This window comes from Oryctolagus cuniculus, chromosome 18, assembly GCF_964237555.1.
Source record: "Oryctolagus cuniculus chromosome 18, mOryCun1.1, whole genome shotgun sequence".
Lineage (NCBI taxonomy): Eukaryota > Metazoa > Chordata > Mammalia > Lagomorpha > Leporidae > Oryctolagus > Oryctolagus cuniculus.
This window is the reverse complement of record NC_091449.1, coordinates 9,301,092-9,317,019: the sequence shown is the minus strand read 5'-3', so window position 1 is coordinate 9,317,019 and position 15,928 is coordinate 9,301,092. Positions and strand designations below refer to the sequence as shown.

Genomic DNA, 15,928 nt, shown 5'->3' with positions numbered 1-15,928 from the left:
CCCTACAACATGGCGAAGAGAGGACCCGGATTTGGTTTACCTGATTGGTAGGGCTTGTAAGCACCTGTGGGCAACTCGAGCAGAGCAGAGCAGAGCAGAGTGTGCGCCATGGGGCACTGAAGACAGGCGCGTATCAACGCCAAAGAAGAAAAAGAAAGGGGGAACTGTGGGGAGCAACTGAGACTAGACTAAGTTACTGGAATTAAGACTTATTCTATGCATCCGCTCTCCCACAATATGGCGCTGGGGAGGAGTAAACTTCTACGCAGCTGCCTCTCGCCAATTTGACTGATAAGCTGCAGGAGCTGATCCTGCTCCTGATTGGAGGAGGGCAGCATGCTCGGCATGTGGGCAGCAGAGCATGGATTGGTGGAAGAGGACTATAAAGGAGGAGAGAGACAACATGCACGAGGAACATCTGAAGGAACACCTGAGCAGCCCCCGAGAGAGCCGGCCAGCGGTGTGCTGCTCCTCCGTGGAAGTGGGGAAAGTGGCAGGGGGTACCGCCCCTCCACGGAGGTGGAGGGGTCGGCAGCCAACCCGGGAAGGAACAGCAGCAAACCCGGGAAGGGCCGAGCAGACAAAAGAACACTGCAGGGTCCTGTGTCATTCCTCCGCGAACGGGGGAGCGACACACAGCCACATGGGTAACCCCTCCGGAGCGAGGTCTGGGTGGTTCTCCCTCCAGGCCACGGATAGCATGGAGGAAGCTACATCACCAAAAGCCCCCAAATTCATGACCACAACATGTGAGTGTGAATCTGAGTGTGAGTGTGAGTGGGGGGATGGTGGGGAGAGAGCGAGAGTGAGATCAAGACAGGTTTAAGGTACACACACAGGACAGAATCACAGCCCCAGCCCCCATGCTCACAACCCTCACCTGGGCACTGGGTTGGAATGCTGCAGGTGAGCTGCTTCCCTCGGAACCCTCGGCCTCCTGCTGCTCTTCCTTGGGTGCAGGCACAGCATTGGGGAAGGGGCAGCACAGAAGCTCCACACCTGGGTGGGTCTGCATGGAGGCCTGAGGGCTCCCAGGGTGCAAGTGCTCCGCCAGCGGGAGCAGAAGCTTCTGGGTCACACAGCTGGCAGCCCCAGGCCTTGCAGAGGCAAACGGCAAATCCCAGGGAAGCTGGGTGGTCTCCCCTTCCCTGGGACTTCCTGGAGAGCGAGTGAAGGCAGGACAGGCAGGCTACATCGCAATTTCGGGTCTGCTGGCTGGTGCTCAGGCCACGGAGCCGAGAAGGAGACATGGCGCTGAGGTCGTGGGGGAAGTGACGTCATAGCCCGGGTGCAGAGGCCTCTGGGCCCTGTGCTGAGGCGGCTGGGAAGTCCTCTCTGTTACCAGGTTTGATGAGTCCTTCTCTGCAGCTTGGTAGAAACAATAAACATCCTACACAGGTATTTACACTAGAAAGCCAACATTCACGAGAATTCCCTTTGAGAGAAACTGTCCCCAACATTTCCTCCAGGCTCCTTGCTTTGGCCTGCCTGAGCCCTGCCTGGGCCATTTGGGAAGGGAACCAGCTGGTGAAAGCTCTGCTCTCTCTCTGCCTCTTCCTTGTGTAACTGTAACTTTCAAATAAATAAAATCTTTTAAAAGAAATGTAAGAAGGCCACAGTTCCACTGGAGTGTAAACATGGGCTGAAACTCACAATCATATCCCAGAGTGACCACTTCATTCCTACACAATTTTTTGTGTTTCTATTAGCTGTCAATTATCAGAGGTTGTCTTAATACAAATTTTGTATTTCTGTATGCAAGCAAATTAATAAGATTTTGATAAGTGGTATAAATTGATAAATGATTAAAAATGGAAGAATGGCAAAGCACAGTGGGAATCTTATCAGCATACTTTACTCATTAATGTAAACACAACCCAGAACAACAGCGAGGTGTTAAAAATGTGAGTAAGACATTTAACACGCTTGACCTACCTGCATAGAAAAGTAATTCCCACAGTTATGCAAACTCCTCATGTTTCTTTCTATAGCACAGTGGAGGCACTTGGAAAAAGCAACTGTGCTGTTACCACACAATGAATGTCCATAGGATTCCAGAGTTAATCATTTAAACACGTGTGATCAGTGTACAGTCATAATGAGTTACAGACCAGAAGTAAATCATTTTTAAAAAAGACTTATTTAGGGGGCTGGCACTGTGGCGCAGTGGGATAACACCCTGGCCTGAAGTGCTGGCATCCCATATGGGTGCCAGTTGGAGTTCTGGCTGCTCCACTTCTGACCCAGCTCTCTGCTATGGCCTAGGAAAGCAGTAAAAGATGGCCCAAGTCCTTGGGTCCCTGCACCTGTGTGCAAGACCTGGAAGAAGATCCTGGCTCCTGACTTCAGATCGCCACAACTCCAGCTGTTGCAGCCAATTTTGGACTGAACCAGAGGATGGAAGTCCTCTCTTTCTCTCTGCCTCTCCTCTCTCGGCGTAACTCAAATACATAAAACTTTAAAAACATTTTTAAAAAAGACTTATTTACAATGGCTTTTTTGTAATCCATAAGCTGTACTTTGGAAATTTATATTCATTAAATAAAAGTTAAAAAGAAGACTTATTTATTTGAAGTGCAGAGTTAAAGAGAGACAGAGGGGAAGAGAGAAAGGTGTTCCAACTTGCTAGTTCCCTCCCCAAATGGACACAAAGGCTAGAAAGTTGTCTTTCTGCAGCCAGGAGCCAGTAGCTTTTTCCACATCTCCCAAGCAGGTGCAGTGGCACAAGCACTTGGGCCATTTTATGTTGTTTCCCAGTCACATCAGCAGGGAACTGGACTGGGAATGGAGCATTCGGACACAAAAAGCCCCTATAGAGGATGCTGGCACCACAGGCATCAACTTTATCTGCTACACAACATGCCAGCCCCCAAATACATATTGAATAAGAAACAGCACTCAAAGCCCTTATCCATGTACTTTCAACCTTAAGAATAATATTTCTAGATAACAGAGAAAAGTGAACTAAAATTCCTTCCTATAAAGTCCATTATGTAAATAATGATACTAGAACAAATACAGTGGGAGCTGGTAATGTGCTACAGGTTAACCTCCCGCTTGTAAGCCAGCCCGCCAGTGGAGTGTCAGCTGCCCCTTGGTCTAAGCAGCTTCCTTACGGGGTGCCTAAGTAGGCAGCACTTGGGCCCAAGCAGTTTCACAAATGGGATTCCTGGCTCCTGGAGCAGCCTCAGTCATTTTGACAATTTGGGGAAAGAACCAGCAGATAGAAGATATTCTCTCTCTGTCTCTGTCTCTTTCTCTCATTCTGCCTTTCAAACAAATGTTTCAATATATAATAATAACAAAGTGATTCCCAAAAAAGACATTAGTATAGGACTGAGATGTAAAAACAGAAACTCCTAGAAAATAACCACAAATTTAAAGGGAAAATAAAGTCAAACTTCAGGTATCGAATAAGAAATTTAATAAGCCACTAGTGAGGTCAGGATTGCCACCAGTTGCGTGGACACGGACTTCTGATGACGTGTGTTGTCCTGAAGTTTACTTTCTGACGCTGTTCAGCTGGGGAAAACGCAGCCCCAAGCGCCGAACTCGTGCTGACCCTGAGGAAACCCTGTGCACTCCCCAGGAGACTCATTGTGCGTTTGGGAGGGCGATTTGGGGCTCTCCCGGGGGCGTCAAAGTGATGACCATAAACAGGGTGGTGGAAGCAGCAGTGACAAGGTGACCGGTGTCCACCGGGAGGAGACATCCTGCCAGTCCGGGCCTGATCCACAGTCAGTACCGAGCAGCCACAGCCTGTGCAGGACGCCCCCAGTAAGGACCCTGCACCCCCAGCCTGGGGCAGGAGGGCAGTGAGGCCTCTCCCCCTGCCCGCTTCCCATTCTGTGTCTGTTCCAGGGTCTCCCTGGGTTTTTGTTTTTCAGATGTGTCCTGCTAACACTGTTTTCCTGTACTGCGTTGTTTCTCTGTCCATCGCTCTATTTGTTTTCACCGCTTCCTTCTTTACACCGAGGGTCTCTGAAGCTCTCCAGATCGCTCACTGTCCTGTGCCCACCGAGTGTTCTTTGCTTTTCTGCTGTGCGCTCCTCTTTGCTCAGTGGTCCTTATTCCATTGCAAGTTCTGTACCTGGAATTCCATCTTGTTACTTCCCATTCTGTTCTGTTCTCTGTTGTTACAGCATCATTCCATTTTGTTACTTCCCTATCAAATAAATGGATCCACATTTTAATTTTAAGGGATTCATATTTAGATAAACTTATGTCATCATTTCAATTAGATATTTTTCCATCTGAATTTTGTCATTTATCATGTTTGTGTTAAACAGTATAGATCTAATTTTTTTAGAAACTCATTTTTTTTTTAAATTTTTTTACTGACTTTGCTCTCAGCAACCTTCAAAATCCCTCAAGTCAGAACAAGCACTGTGGTGCATCTCATATGGGTTCTGGTTTACATCCAGCTGCCCCACTCCCAGTCCAGCTCCCTGTTGGTGCAGAAGGTGGCCCAAGTGCTTGGGGCCTGTGCTGGGGTAGTAGACCTTGGTGAAGCTCCTAGCTTCAGCCTGATCCAATTCCAGCTGTTGCAGTGTTTTAGGGGAGGGAGCCAGCTGATGGAAGACCACTTTCTCTCTTTCTGGAGGTCACTCTCTTTCTGGAACTCTACCTTTCAATTAAGGAAAATAAATCTAAAAAAAGAGAATTTGTCAAATCCTTTAGGTAATTTCACCAATGATTCTGTGAATTTCTGTCTTAAATCATATAACTGCTCTGGATACAATCTGCTCATTCCTTTGTAATAATGTTTGTTAAGTTTATTCTTTCTTAAAATAGACCCCTCCAAAGGCATGAGGAAGACAAGTGGAGAGAGCAGATGTTTCATTTATATTCAATCTCAACACAAAACCTTTCAATGTTGAACCATTATGTGGTAATGTTCATGTGTAGGTATTTTATCATGTAGTGTTAAACCTTTCTTTCTGCCATGTGACATCAGTCTTAACCATTTCCCAGGGGTGATTCTTTTGGTCATTGCGAGACTCCACTTGGAGAGCACTGGATTCATTTCTACAAACAAATCATGGGACTGCTTCTCATTTGCTTCCTGAACTAGATGGCTTCAGCATCATACTTCTCATACCAGGTTTATTTGGTTTTCCCACACTGTGACTGACAGAATGTTCCCTTTCTCTCTCTAGGAAGTGTTCATAGATATTTTTTGTCCCACACCATTGAAACACTCTCTGGAATTCTTCATGGAATGATTTTTTTCCTGCTACTCAATATCATCCTGAGAAGTTTTGCACATTTGTGACTTTCTACAGTTCTTGGTTTTTCTGGTGAGTTAAGTTTTCTGAGAATTTGACAGTGTGTCCCAGCCTTCAGCGTTTATTAGCATAGTCATGATATCATTTTTAGAAAATGCAAGTTCTTAGTTGTGTTTTTAACATTTGAAGTCTGCTATTATTGATATCTTCTCTTTAGAAAGCTCAAAGATCTCTTTAGAGAGTGATTAATTTTGTTAGTCTTTAGAAAAAATGGCATTTTGTCTTTATTTTCCACCATGTATTTTGTCTATTTCAGAATAAGCATAGATTTTTCCACTTTGTTCTCACTGTAAAATGCTTTTCTTCTGAGCATAGTGAGAAATCTGTTAAAAATAAAATGCTTTCCTTTTGTAATTCCTCATAATTCGTTAAGATAACTTGTTCAGTTCAACTCTTCATCTTTGCTCTCATTCACTTCAGTGTTTGCTGTCTGGCTGTGTTGATTACATGGTGCACATGATAGCAGAGAAGGGGAGTCGGGCATCTGACAGTGACTTGTGTGTTGGTCAAGGCATTAGGTGCTTCAAATGAATTCACGTGGTCAACTTATTTGTAGTCTGGCCTTTTGTCTGCTGCTTCCATGGTTACTGAAGGACTTTGGTTAAATCTACTACTACCATGGTGGATTTTCATGGTTTTTTAAAATAATTTCTTGTGTTTTTATGTTAAATATTGATGCTGTTGTTTTGTATTTACAAATTTACATTTTATTTTTATCAAAGTGGATTTCATTATCCCCAGCTATTCTGTTCCCTAAATGTTGGTTTTGTCCAATATTCTGTGTGCACCTGCTTTGTGTTACTTGGTTGGTAGACTATATCTTTCTTTTCTTTTCTTTTTTTTTAAAGATTTATCCATTTATTTGAAAGGCAGAGTTATGGTGAGGCGGAGGTTGAGGAAGAGGTAGAGGTAGAGATAAAGAGAGGGACAGGAGAGAGAGAGAGAGGGAGAGAGAGATCTTCCATCGGCTGATTCACTCTCCAGTTGGGCCACAATGGCCGGAGCTGGGCTGATCCAAAGTCAGGAGCCAGGAGCTTCTACTGGGTCTCCCACACTGGTGCAGGGGCCCAAGGACTTGGGCCATCTTCTACTGCTTTCCCAGGCCATAGCAGAAAGCTGGATTGGAAGTAGAGCAGCTGGGTCTCAATCCCGTGCCTATATGGCAGCTGGCACTGTAGGCAGCATTTTTACCAGCTTTGCCACAGCACTGGCACCCATCTTCCTTTTCTTTATTTTGAAACTTTCTCTTTCTTCCTAATTCCAATTAATTTGGAAGACATGTTCTTTGTCTTGAAGTTTAGTTCATCTCATTTTTATATGGTCACTCCGATGTCTACAGATTAATATTGGCCCCATATATCATGTCCTGTTCAGTCACTTTTGGACTGTATGTGCTTTGTATTTACAGCATGAATGCCATGGATGCCATAGCTGGGATGTGATATTTTTGACTGTTGCATTGTCTGCATTTGTTGGTGGATTATTCCATTTTTCATCAACTTTTTCAGCTTTATGAAGGTTAAATGACATATAAAAACTTGTATTTTTAGCTAGTATATTGGGATTATTTCAAATGAGTACTACCTCTAAGTTAATTAACATGACACTCACCTTACAGAGAAACCTTTGTGTGCATGGTGACAGCTTGTAAGACCATCTCCTTTATTTTGCTAACTTTGGTATTTTATATCCCATGTCATACAGGCTTTGTCTTTCTGTGCTTTGATTCTTTTACCTAACATGGCGTCCTCTAGGTTCATTCATTTCATCATGAATGGCTAGATTTTTTCCCTTTTTTGTGAATGAATAAAATTCTATTTGTATACACATTTTTTCACCCATTTAGCTGTTGATGGTCCTAAGGCTTCCATATCTTGGCTTTTATGAATTATGCTGCACTATCTTTGTGTGCACATGCCTTTAATATTAATTGTACTTTTATTAGATATTTGTCCCATTGTTGGACTGCCATATGATAAGGTACTTCTTGTTTTAATTTTGTAGGAAACTCCACACAATTTCCCATGAGGATTGTTGCATTTTATTCCCAACAATGCACAAGAGTTCCTTTTTCTCATATTCTATCCAGTGCTTGCCATCTCATGAGTCATGGAGAGTGGCCATCCATCACCATGAGGTGGTGTCCCTTTGTGATTTTATTTGTTGTATCTTGATGAGGGGTATTGAATGTCTTTTCAAAGCCTTTTGCCCACTTTTTCATAGAGCACTGGCCATTTGTCTGTCTTCTTTAGTACAACGTCTATTCAGACCCTTTACCTTATTCATCATACAGTCTGCACATATTCTCTCCTAGTCTATGGGCAGACTTTCATGTTGTTCATTATCTACTTTTCTGTGCAGAAGTTTTGTGTTTTGGCGTAGTCCAGTTTGTATATTTTCTATTTTGCTGTCAGAAATTTCAGGGTCATAACCAAATAATCATTGCACAGGTACATAAAAGACTTCTTTATTTTTTTGTAAAAGGATATACTTTACTTATTAGAGAGAGAGAGAGAGAGATCAAGAGATATTTTGTGAATGTTCCAGTGTCAGGTCTTATGTTACTATCTTTAATCCTATTTGAGTTGATTTTTGTCTATATTGTGAAGTGATTCAGTATCATTTTTCTGCATTTAGCTATCCAATTATATCAATATCAGTGGTTTTACACAGTGTCCTATCACCATTGTATGTTCTTGGTGTCCTGGTCAAAGATTAGCTTACCACATATATGTGGATTTACTTCTGGGTCTTTGTTCCATTGGTCAGTGAGTCTTTTCCTAGTTCTGTTCCATACTGTTTAGGTGAGTACAACTCTTTGATATAGTTTGATATCAGGGCATCTGATGTTCCAGCTTGGTTCTTCTTACAAGATTGGTTCATCTAGTCTAGTGTCTTGTGTTCCATATGAATTTTTAAAAAAATATTTATGTTTTATTTGAGTTACATAAAGAGCAAAAGAGAGGCAGAGGCAGAGGCAGAGAGCGAGGTCTTCTATCTGTCAGTTCACTGCCCCATTGACCACTATGGCTTTAGCTGCACCGATCTGAAGCCAGGAGCCAGGAGCTTCCTTTGGATTTCTCACATGGGTGCAGGGGCTCAGGGACTTGGGCCATCTTCTACTGCTTTCCCAGGCCATAGCAGAGAGCTGGATTGGAAGTGGAGCAGCTGGGACTTGAACCAGAGTCTATATGGGATGCCAGCACTGCAGGCAGTGGCTTTATCTACTATGCCACAGTGTCAGCCCCTCTATATGAATTTTAGGGTAGATTTCTTGAGTTTCTGTGAAGAATTTTGTTGGAATTTAGATATGGATTGCCTTGAATCCCTAGATCACTATCAATAGCATGGATACTTTAACAATATGAATGATTCATTTTCCTGCTTTGTTTCTATGATTCTGACTTCAAGGAGTACATTGTGTGTAAGTGGCAGGAGTGGGCTTCCTTGACCCTGCTATTAGAGGGGAAGTCTGCATCTTCTCATCATTGACTCTAATTAGCTGTGAACCTGTCACTTAAGGCATTCATTATACTAAGGTCCATTAATCTATACTTAGTTTGTTGAGACCTTTTTTTTTTTTTAAATAAAAAGAGATGTATTTATTTCTTTGAGATATAGAGTTAAAGATAAAAAGGGGGAGAGACAGAGAGAAAGTTCTTCCATGTGCTGGTTCCATCCCCAGATGGCCTCAATGGCCAGAGCTGGGCCATTCTGAAGCCAGGAGCCAGGAGCTTCTTACGAGTCACCCACTTGGGTGCAGGGGCCCTAGGACTTGGGCCATCTTCTACTGCTTTCCCAGGCACAGCAGAGAGCTGGATCAGAAGAAGAGCAGCCAGGACTTGAATTGGCACCCATTTAGGATGCTGGCACTGCAGTCAGTGGCTTTTCCTACCACAGCACCGGCCTCATTTTTTTTTTTTTAACATGAGAGGATGTTCAGGGTTGTCAAGCGCTTTTGCTGCATCTATTGAGGTGATTGTATTGTTTTAATTTTTCATTCTGTTAACATGCTGCCTCACATTTATTTATTTGTGATGTGGAACCATCTTGCACTCCTTGAAGATCATGATTATAAGGAATGATCCTTTCATTATGCAGTTGACTTTACCTTCCAAGTATTTTATGGGGTATTTTTTCTGCAATGTTCATTAGAGATATTGGCCTGTAATTTCCTTATCTCACATTATGGTCATCTGGATTTTTTTGTTAAAAAAGATCAGGGTAATATAGTCCTTGTCTTCATGTTTTGGAGAACTTTGAGAATACTATCTGGTCTTTAAAAATTCAGTAGAATTCAATAGTGAAGGAAGCTGATTCTGGAATTTCTTTATAGGAGACTTGTCAGTATTCTTAACTGATTCTCTTCTGTTCAGATATAATATTTCTTCATGAATCAGTCTTGGTGGATTGCATGTCTCTAGAAATTTATTCATTTCTTCTGTAGTATTCTGTTTGCTCGTTTAGCATTCGCTGTAGTAAGCTGCTAAGCTCCTTTGTATTTCTGTGGTATCAGTTGCAGTGTTTCCTCTTTTATTGCTATTGTCATTTATTTAGTCTACTCTTTTTTGAATAGTCTAACTAACTGTTTTCTTTTGCTTAATCAATCCTATATATTTTGCATTTTTATTTTAGAACAACTTTCATCTCTCATTCTTGTTTGCTTATGTATGTTTGTGCATATCTTTTTGTATATACAAACAAAATGAATATATAGTTAGTATTCATTTATGTAGACAAAATGAGTTAGAAACATGTCTATGGGGCTGGAGCAGTGGGTTAATGCCCTGGCCTGAGTGAAGTGCCGGCATCCCATATGGGTGCCAGTTGGAGTTCAGGCTGATCCACTTCCAATCCAGCTCTCTGCTATGGGCCAGGAAAGCAGTAGAAGATGGCCCAAGTCCTTGAGCCCCTGTACCCACATGGGAGACCTGGAAGAAGCTCCTGGCTCCTGGCTTTGGATCGGCGCAGCTCCAGCCATTGCAGCCAATTGGGGAGTGAACCACCGGATGGAAGACCTTTTTCTCTCTCTGCCTCTCCTCTCTCTCTGTAGCTCCTTCAAATAAATAAATAAATAAATAAATAAATAAATAAATAAAATAAATACTTCATTTTTAAAAAAGAAACAGGTCTATGTGTAGACCTGCCAGTCTTTCTTTCTTAGTGTTAACTGTCAGCAAACCATAAGAATTTTGCTTTGTTTATCCTCTGTTGTGATTTTTTATTATCCTCTGCTGTGGAGTGTTGGTCAGAGTTTCAGTGCTCTGAGGTATGACTGTGTATAGTGTTTGTGAGTATGATTTTTCTCTTGCCAGCAATGCCAAGTAAGAGAGCATAAAAAGGTGTGAGCTGATGGGTGAGCAGATTGACCTTGACTTCAATCACTCAATTGGACACTTCCTTGTTCCTAAGACTGAAAGCCACATTTTCCCAGAAACCTCTTCTTTCTCTTCTTTGTAAAGCCCTTCAGCAGACTTAGCCAAAAGAGTTCGTAATAGAGTTTGGAATGGAAGCAGTGGAACATAGGCCTTCTGTCATTTAATATTAAGTCATCAGATTCAGTGATGGACCTGAAGCTCCCCATGGGCTACAGCTTCCCACTTGTCTTCCCCCAGGGCCCCCAGGGCCATGCATGTGCCCAGGGCTGCAGTTCCCTCAGTGTTGGTGCTACTCTGACACTTCTGCAGGTTCCCCTGTACAGACCAACCTTGATCAACCACCCAGGGCCTGTGGATGTTCCCAGCAGCTCCCTGCTGCCCTCCCAAGTGAGTGCTCCACAGAGCTGAGTTTGGTGACCTGCTCTGTCCTCCTGGTTGCCCATTCTAGACTTTGAAGCTCCTCCCACCTTTTCATAAGCTCTGCTGTCCATTCTGACTCCCTCTTCCATAAAGATTCTATTTCTCTAGGTTTTTGAATTAGTATAACTGAAGGTTACGGACTGTGCCTGCCACATCCTAGTTTGTTTCCTTTTCCCTTTCAGTCCCAGTACGGTCCTGATGTCACCCACCCATCATAAGTTGTGCAGCATTGATGCTGGGTGTTTTCAGTTGAGATGAGAGACAGGTAAGTTAGCCAAAACCTCACACACTTGGTAGAAAGGGATCTGAAGAACATAACTACTGAAGGGAATTTTGGGAGTTCATCTCAATGATACAATTCTGATAGACTTTACATTGTGAACAGCAGTTATGTGGAGTGAGCATAGAATTTGACTGAAGGAGGAGCTCTGGCGACAGGCCATCCTTGTGATACAGACAAGGAATGAATGGTCAGAGAGCCTGAAGGTGAACCAGAACTGTCTTCCCATATATTACAATTAGGATGCATTAAAAATGTGTTCATATATTTATTTTATGAGAGGGAGCCTGGGACAATGGGAGAGAGAGAGAGTGAGAGAGCAAACAATTGAGTGCAAACTAACCCAGAGGCTCCCTCTTTGTGTACCTGAAACTGTCAGAGGTGTCTACAGTCAGGAATCAGGACTTCATATATCTCTTCCATATGAGTGTCCTGTGCTGATTTCCTGAAACCATCATCTGCTGCCTCCTAGAATATGCATTGCCAGGAAGAGTGATTCAGAAGCAGAGTCTGAATTCTAAGTTGGGCACTCTGATACAGATTTTGGGATTTCCAGAGTCTTTCCATTCCTCCTAATGCACACCCCAGGATGCCTTTTTTAAAATTAAGAGTAGTTAACATTGTTGACCATATGAAGTATCACAATTCAACTTATTCTAACTAATATAGCCCTAAGTCACAAAGAAATTAGAAGGGATGAATGAGATTATGGAGGAAGAATTACTCTCATATTGATGGTGTCCCTCAAATCTTGGCTGTTTTTCCCTCTGTGTAGGTGATGAGAATTCTATCACTGTAGTAGAGATGATGACAGAAAGAGAGTTGAGAAGAAGCTAGGAATGGCGCTTAGGAAGCTCAGATACTCTATGACTGTGGTCAGTCTGGAGGAGACACCTATGAAATTTACTAGTGATCTGTGTAGGAAGGAAGGTGATGCCTTACATGACAGACATAGTCTCTGAGAGAATGACATTTACAAACTTCATAGTCTAATAAACAGAGATGAAGCATTAACCTATTCATTTGAATGTCAACCACAATTATTGTCATACCCTTTCTGTACTCACTTGTTTGTGAAATAGCTAGTTCTGTTTCCATAACAAATGCACAAAAATGTTGGGCCAAAATTTGAGATGCGCTGGATGGAGCAAGACAGGGAGACTTTGTTAGACTGTGTTCATCCATCATGGTGTGACTGCCTCATGGGGCCGGAAAGTTTGAGGGCTGTCCTGTGCATTGTGGGAAATTTAGCTGAATTCCTGGCCTCTCCCCACTGTGCTTCAGGAGCTCTGAACTAGATTTAAAAAAAGATTTATTTATTTGAAACACAAAGTTACAGAGAGGTAGAAACAGAGAGAGATCTTCCATCTTCTGGTCCATCTCCCAGATCACTGCAATGGCCATCTGAAGCCAGGAGCTTCCTCCAGGTCTCCCACATGGGTGCAGGGGTGCAAGGACTTGGGCCATCTTCTACTGCTTTCCCAGGCTATAGCAGAGAGCTGGATTGGAAGTGGAGCAGCAGGGACTGAAATGGTGCCCATATGGCATGCCAGCACCACAAGTGGCAGCATTACCCACTAAGCCACAGTGCCGGTCCCTCTGCGCCACTTTTGAGAACAAGAATGCCCCCAAACACTGTGATTAGATGAGCAGAGGCAAGGTCATCACTTGGAAAACCTGTTATTCCTTTTTCACATTTTAAAAATTAATTAGTTCTGCTGGCGCCGTGGCTCACTAGGCTAATCCTCTGCCTGCAGTGCTGGCACCCTGGGTTCTAGTCCTGGTCGGGGCACCGGATTCTGTCCCGGTTGCCCCTCTTCCAGTACAGCTCTCTGCTGTGGCCCAGAAGTGCAGTGGAGAATGGCCCAAGTGCTTGGGCCCTGCACCCCATGGGAGACAAGGAAAGGCACCTGGCTCCTGGCTTTGGATCAGTGCAGTGCACCAGCCGCAGTGCAGCGGCCATTGGAGGGTGAACCAATAGTAAAGGAAGACCTTTCTCTCTCTCTCTCTCTCTCTCTCACTGTTCACTCTGCCTGTCAAAAAATTAATTAGTTCTACTTTTGATTGACATAACACCTGAATGTTTAAAACTACTCTGAAATTAAATGTTCTAAATGTTTGTTGTTTCAAAGATTTATGTTTGCAGTGCAAACTATAAAAGCAATTCAAGCACACACTACTCTAAATGCATTAGGAGTAGATATTTTTCAGAAAGGTGAGACTATGCACTCAGGTTTAGAGATACCAAGCAATCTAGTTCTCTGAAGAAAGAAATCACATGCAAATTCTTCATTTACAGAGGCCAACACATCCTCATGCCATAGATGAGGATGTAGGATGTAAGCATTTGATGTCCACCTTTTTTATATCACATAAAACTATACTCTGAAGTTCACAGGATGCCTGAAGTCCATGCCCTGGAAATAGCTTAGTTGGGCCTAAAACATAGGAGATTTGAACATTTCACCGCTGTCTCTCAAACAGAGCTCTTTGACACCAAATTCTTCAATAGGCTCCATTTTGTTTATAATTTCACCATACAATCTGTTTATTTTTCAGAAGATGTCGAATTAGCCAGATTAAACATCTAAACATTATTGAGATAATATTACCAACTGACACAATTTATAGCTGCTTTCTAATATGTCAGATTTTTATTGGTGTCTTGGCAAACTCATTTCTCTTCATGATCTGTATTTACACTCACCTAATCCAGCCTCATCTGAAGAGGCCCATAGATTCCATTTTCATGCACCTGACAGTGGTCAATATTGTAACCATTGTGTTCCAGTCAATACCAGACATCATGTCATCCTTTGGAGTCAAACGTTTCTTAGATAATGCTGGCTGTCAAACTTTTCTGTACACATGCAGAGTCACCCGGGGTCTATCCATCTGCACCACTGCTCTCCTGAGTGCATTTCAAGCCATCACTATCAGTCCCAGTTATTCTAAATGGGCAAGACTGAATCTAAGCTGTCTACCTTGATTTTCCCCTTTCCTTTTCTTCTGGATCATCAACACGCTGATCTACATCCACATCATTGGAACTATACGAGCCAAATTGAATTTCACTGTGGTTGGTCAGGGATATGTTAATGCATATTGTCAATCCAGGAAGCCCAGAGCCCACGAATCAAGGTCATTTGTAAGTATTTTGGTGATTCACGATGTAGTGTTCCTGGCACTGATGATCTGGTCCAGCCTCTACATGGTGTGGATCCTCTACAGACACTGCAGGAGGGCCCAGCACATTCACACCTCCGGCCTCTCTTCCAAGACATCTCCAGAAAAGAAAGCCACCCACACAATCCTTTGGATGGTATTTTGCTTTGTGTTCTTTTATTTGTCAAACAACTGTTTGATGCTTTATGGATTTTATGAATCTCAGAAAAATGTAAGTTTGGGGAGTATTCGTGGTTTTTTAGCATCATGCTACCCAACCATTTCTCCCTTTTTCTGATGAAATACAACAAAATTATTCTCAAATTGACTTCCTATCTTTCAAATATGAGAATGACCTTTTGTCCATGAGCTTTCAGTGGCTTATCTGACATCATCTTCAACAGAGGAGTCTCCATCAAGATTTACATGAGGAAAAGAAGCCAGAGGGCCATGGGGCACTGGAAATGGGGCTAGTTTGAGAGGAACTATGCAGTCCATTTTAAAACATTTATGTTTTGGAATGTTAACATGAATCAAAATTAATCTTACATTGGTTACATACTTAAGTAACATTTTGGGTGAAATGAATGTATTGTATATCATTAAGGTAATTTTATCTGTTTGGTTTAGTCCTTTTAATGCAGCTACTAAAAAATACAAAATCACATTTGGGGCTTGCCTTATATTTCTGTTAAATTGTGTTCTTCATAAAGATGTCTTTTATCTATTCAATAAATCATACCTATCTCACATACTTTGGAGACTCACCTGGAGGTTGGATGTGCCCCAGTGAGCTAAAGATAAAACAAAAGAAGTAAAGAGAGCCCTAGAGAATGTCTGTGATACAGGACAAAATAGTTGTATTTGTAAAGAGCTATGAAAATAGAGCTGATGAAGGGAATGGGAAATTGTGGGAGATTCAATCTTTAATATAGAGCACAATGCAGGGGCATCTCCCAGCATTTGTGTAAATCCACCTATAATGATCCCCTCCCCTTCTTGTGCTAATGTATTTATTATTTGGATCCAATCCATCGGATGTCAGTGAGAAGTGTCTCTTCATTTAAATACTCATCAGCATGAGCCTGGTACTTTCCCATAGTTCCATGGTGCATTGGCTTACAGTATATTTACTTTGCTAAACATTTCAACATCTTTTTTTTTCTGTTTCATCTTCCACATCTCAAATTCTCTATTCTACTTACCTCATTGTTCAGTTCCAGTCCCCAGGGACAGCACTCTGGTGACTGTAGCTTGAACCTTTGCACATATCTTCGATCCCAAGGCTAAGGAATTCCACCTTGCCTGTCCAAAGGTTCCAAGGGTTGAATCCTAATATTTCAAGAGCTCCAGTTTCCCCTCTCTTCAGCTTTCTGTGGTTCAGACACATTATCTAA

General features: G+C 42.5%; 1 pseudogene; it reads left to right on the top strand.

The window, feature by feature from the left end:
* Positions 1-14,037: 14,037 nt before the first annotated feature.
* ORYCUNV1R-PS1520 (vomeronasal 1 receptor oryCunV1R-ps1520 pseudogene) lies at positions 14,038-14,900 on the top strand (annotated as a pseudogene).
* The last annotated feature ends 1,028 nt before the right edge of the window (positions 14,901-15,928 follow it).